Source organism: Arvicanthis niloticus, chromosome 4 (genome assembly GCF_011762505.2).
Source record: "Arvicanthis niloticus isolate mArvNil1 chromosome 4, mArvNil1.pat.X, whole genome shotgun sequence".
In the NCBI taxonomy this organism is placed as follows: Eukaryota; Metazoa; Chordata; class Mammalia; order Rodentia; family Muridae; genus Arvicanthis; species Arvicanthis niloticus.
This window is the reverse complement of record NC_047661.1, coordinates 10,050,875-10,056,176: the sequence shown is the minus strand read 5'-3', so window position 1 is coordinate 10,056,176 and position 5,302 is coordinate 10,050,875.

The following is a 5,302-nucleotide window of genomic DNA, read 5'->3' as shown; positions in this document are numbered from 1 at the left end:
AAATGTGCCCTGGCCCTCAGGGATTCAGAGACCCTAGGAAAGGGGGTGAAAGAATGATAGGACAAGAGACACAAAGAAGAAGCACAAGTCTGAATATCTGATCAAGTGCTTAAACTTTATTGTTTGGGCTGCCATTATAATGGCAAGCAGGGAGGAAGGTCAGGCCATCCAGTAATTGTTAAGTTGGTGCAAGCATTCCTTAGCCCAAACCACTTATTTCAAACTTTCTCACAAGTAACAGGGCAATAAAACATTTTTTAGGCCCAAGTTGCTAATTTTCTCTCCCAGGCAGAAAGGTGATAAGGTCTTCCTTAACTTAGGCTGTTTACTTAACTGACATTTGCTCTCAGGCAGAAGAAAGTCTTGGCTCCTGGCACAAATGTATAAACACACACACTTTCATACACACCAAACAAATGTATACACATACACACATACATATACATACACATATATACACACACACACTTGCACACATACCAAATGTGCAAACACACACTTTCACACACACCAAACAAATGTGTAAACACACACACACCAAACAAATGTGTAAAGGAGGGCTACCCTCCCTGTCAAGTGCCTGCTGTTTGCCTCAGTGTTGTTCCTCTTTCGTACCTTATTAAGAAGTATGTAAGTATTAAGCTGCATCACACTTTAAAAAAACTGGATTCACTTGGATATCTTGCTGCAGCAGGCTACTCATCATTTGGCAAACTGAAATCCCTTCAATGGACTGATGCCACTCTGCACTGCTGTTCCCTGGCAGACATTCTGATAGAAAGTTCTCCTGTTGAATCTAATACAATACTCTTCCTGATCTGTTTCACGGGTACTGCTGAAGTTTCTACTGTTAAATTACAGAACAGCTCTGGGTATTGGCAGCCTAAAAACTGACTCTGATGAAGTGTGACAAACCTATGCTCTGTAGGTTTATCCTTAATTAAACTAAACACTGAGTGCGTATAGATTTTCTGTAGTAAACACAGATTGGGTGTCATGGAAGGTTAAAAATGGGAATGAAGACTAACTGCATCTCATAGAGCCTGGCAAAAAGAAAGCTCTCAATAAATATTGCCAATAGGTGACATTTCTGCATTAGATTGACTAAATTTATTTCTTTTTTGCTTTTATTTCGACCATAGGAGATTCATACTTACAAAAGTTTTGAAATCTGAAAATATTTTCATTATATAAACGTTAAGCTACTTAAATTTTCTTTAAATATTTGGAATGCCAGCTGTTTATACAGAACATCACAACTCAAATTCTTAATTTGAAGCCTTAAAACTCTGGGACAGTAGAATAATTTCTTGATAATTTAATTCAGGAGTAGTTTTTTTGCAATTAATTAATTAATTAATCCCAAGGTTAAATAACTTCAAGATACCGTTTATTACTATTTGTTATAAATATTAGTTGACTGGTGATTTGATTTTAGTTAAGTTCAAGAAGTTAGACTGAGATCCCACATACATTTGTTGAGGCAGAATGTTGCTGGGAGTGTTTTAGGTGTTCTCCCATTTTCTTGACTGAGATTGCATATCACACCCAGTAGAGGGCTATTTCAAATGATTGTAGTAAGGCTCAAAAAGGACATGATGGGTATAACTTGCCCTGATCCACGTTTAAAGCAATGCAATGCCATTCTCCCATAGCAAAACAAATCTAGCCCTATCTTAGTGTAACAAATACACTTGTTGTCTTGTTGACAGCATGTATTAAACACTCATAGTGCAAAGGACACACTGGGGCTGCTATTGGAACTGTCAGTGCAACAACCTGCCACATCAATCATTATGGAAAATAAACTACTTCTCAGGTTTTTCTGGACTATTGCTCTCTCTCTCTCTCTCTCTCTCTCTCTCTCTCTCTCTCTCTCTCTCTCTCTGTGTGTGTGTGTGTGTGTGTGTGTGTGTGTGTTTGATACAGTGTTGTTTTGAGGAGCCTTGGCTCTCCTAAACCCAGGCTGGCTTCAAACTCACAGAGATCTGCCTGCCTTTGCCTCTGGAGTCCTGGGACTAAAGGTGTACACAACCACCTTCCAGCCTTCTGGACTCGCATAGACCATAATATTAGATTTTAAATTAAGGTCAAATATCATGTCCTATCACACTTATTACATCCAGATGGTTACAAGAAAATCCTAAACACACTCAATTGTTATCTTTAAAGTATTGGTAGTATAACATTTATATAGTTACTAAAATTACATCTGAAGATCACACATTATGTGTGAAAAATGAATATACATACATATATAGTATGAGGATGCACTCTTGTAATCTCAGCATGTAAGAAGTGGAGTCAGAAAAATCAGGACATTTAGGACATTCATTTTAATCATGAAAAGAAACACTTCTACTTGAATTCTTTGACTCCTGACACAGATAAGGCTTTGGAAAAAAGAACATGTATTATTCTCTCACTAAGAACTGTATTATTTGTTCCAAAAGTGATTTAAACAAGGTCTCTATAATCATGGAATGTGAATACAATTTTTAATTATTCTATAATTCTAGAAAATATAAAACAGGAGAGATTTTGAAATTGTAAGAAAAGATCAGGATTTTAGTGAGGAAAACAAAAAAAAAAAAACCAGCCTTTTTCAATGCTAAAATTTATTCCTTCTAAAAAATATTTACCTATACATTGGATGGCATATAAAAATATTGAGTGAATGTATACATTATAATGATGGCAGAATCATTGTAATCAGAGAAGGAAATCTAAACCCAATGTCTATTTTAGAAAAGAAAGAAAATGTCGTAGTGCCTCCAGCATTCAGAAGAGTAGAATTATAATCTTCTCTAGGCTGAACCCACTAGGGAATGGTATTACCCTAGAGATGTGATTGCTTCTGGCTGTCTTCAGTGGAGCATCCCCTGGGTCCATGATATCTGCTCAGAAGTCTCTACCCTCGTATCTCTGTCCACTCATTCCGAAGCCCAGTGAGTAATGCCAATTTGGAAACCAGGGAGAAAACACATTGACCTCTGAAACAATTTTCTTTGTGTTTCAGATTGTGTACAACATTTCTTTAAGTTTTAAATTTACATTGGATGTGAATGTTACTGTACTGTAAGCCTATGCTGGCAATGAAAGGTTAATTAATTACCTTTATATTTTTTATTTTTAAGATATGGACAAGCCCTGAATTGAGGAAGTGTGAGGTTGAATATGATCAAAACATATTTAATGTATGAAACATTCAAAGAATGAATAATGTTTTTAAAAGATACAATGTTAAGCCAAAGGGCCCAAGTGAGAACACCTCAACTCACCTTGGGAGGGAGAAGAAAGCAATCATAGGAGGGGAGAGGGAGGTGGGGAGGGATGGGGAAGGGTACAGGTAGAGGAAGAGGGGAACATGATCAGGTATTGGGTTGGGGAACAGGACTGAAACCCTGAGGGCTAGCAGAAAGAATGGAAACAGGCAACTTCAGGAGGCAGGAGGTTGGGGGACCCTTTAGGATGTACCAGAGACCTCAGAGTTCAGGGAGTCTCAGGACTCAAAGGGAGGGACATTAGATGAAATGTCCAACAGTGGGGAGAGAAAACGTAGATTCCACCTCCAGGGCATCAAGTGGAGGGATGGGGTTGCCATCAGTCAAAAATTTTGCCACAGTCAAAAATTCTGACCCAGAGTTGTTCCTGTCTGAAAGAACTGCAAAGACAAAAATGAAGAAGAGCCTGAGGAAAAGGAGGTTCAGTGGCTAGCCCAAATCCATCTCAAGTGGAGGATTCAAGGTTTGACACTGTTACTGATGCTATGGTGTGCTCACAAAAAGGGACCTATCATGACCGACTTCCAAAAGACCCAACAAGCAGCTTAGTTAGATGAAGATATTTATACCAAATCAGTGGAAAGAAGCTGATGACACCTGTCATTGCATTAGGGATAAGCTGGAAGAAGCTGAGGAGGATGGCAACCCCATAGGAAGACCAGCAGTCTCAAATAACCTGGACCCCTGAGATCTCTCAGACACTGAGCGACCAAACAGGCAGTATATATAAGCTGATATAGGGCCTCCGACACATATGGAGCAGAGGAGTGCAGGTTCTGGACTTAGTCAGAGAAAATGTACCTAACCCTCAAGAGACTTGAGTCCCCAGGGAGTGGGGAAGTCTGGTTGGGTAGTGGTGGGGAGTAGAGTTATCCTCTTGGAAGAAGTCTGGAATGTAGAAGAGTTAGAGGGTGGATTGGGAGGGGCATAAAGTCTGGACTGTAAAAAAAAAAACGATTAAATAAATGAATAAATAAATAAATAAATAAATAAAAATTTTTTTTTCATTTTTAAATTATCGTTTAACCTTTTTTTTTTTTTTTTTTTTTTTTTTACAGTTCAGTCCTTATCCCTGCCCCAGTCTGCCCTCTGACAGTTTCTCATCTCATTCCTCCTCACTGTCTCCAAGAGTGTGTTTCCACCCCTTTACCTCTACCCAACCAAACTTCCCCACTCCCTGAGATCTCAAGTGTCTCTAGGGTGCATCTTCCTTACTGAGGCCAGACCTGGCAATCCTCTGCTATATATGTGTTGGGGACCTCAGACCAACCAGTGTATGCTGCCTGGTTTGTGGCTCAGTATCTGAGAGATCTTGGGGATCCACGTTAGTTGAGACTGGGGTCTTCCTATGGGGTCACCCTCCTCTTCATCTTCTTCCAACTTTCCACTAATTCAACCTGATGTTTCCTCAGCTTCTGTCCATTGATTGGGTGTAAGTATCTGCATCTGACTCTTTCAGCTGCTTGTCGAAAGGGCCTTTTGGAGGGCAGCCATGGTAGGTTCCTGTCTATAAGCACACCATAGGATCAGTAACAGTCTGGGAGACTCCCCTTGAGCTGGGACCCAATTTAGGCTTGTCACCGAACCTCCTATCCCTCAGTCTCTTCTTCACTTTTATCCCTGCAGGTCTTTTAGACAAGAATAATTCTGGGTCAGAGTTTTTGACTGTGAGATGGCAACCCCATCCCTCCTCTTGATACCACATCTTTCTATTAGAAATGGACTCTACGAGTTCCTTCTCCCTACTGTTGGCATTTTATCTAAGGTCCCTCTATTTGAGTCCTGAGAGTCTCTTACCTCCCAGGTCTCTTGTACATCCTAGAGGGTCCCCCTTCCTCCTACCTCCCGACATTGCCTGTTTTCATTCCTTCTGCTGGCCCTTGGGGCTTCACTCCCATTCCTTCCTCAATACTTGATCATGTTCCCCTTTCCCCCACTGTGTCTCCCACCTATGTCCCTCCCTCCCTCTGCCTCTCATGATTGTTTTCTTCTCCCTTCTAAGTAGTATTGAGGCATCA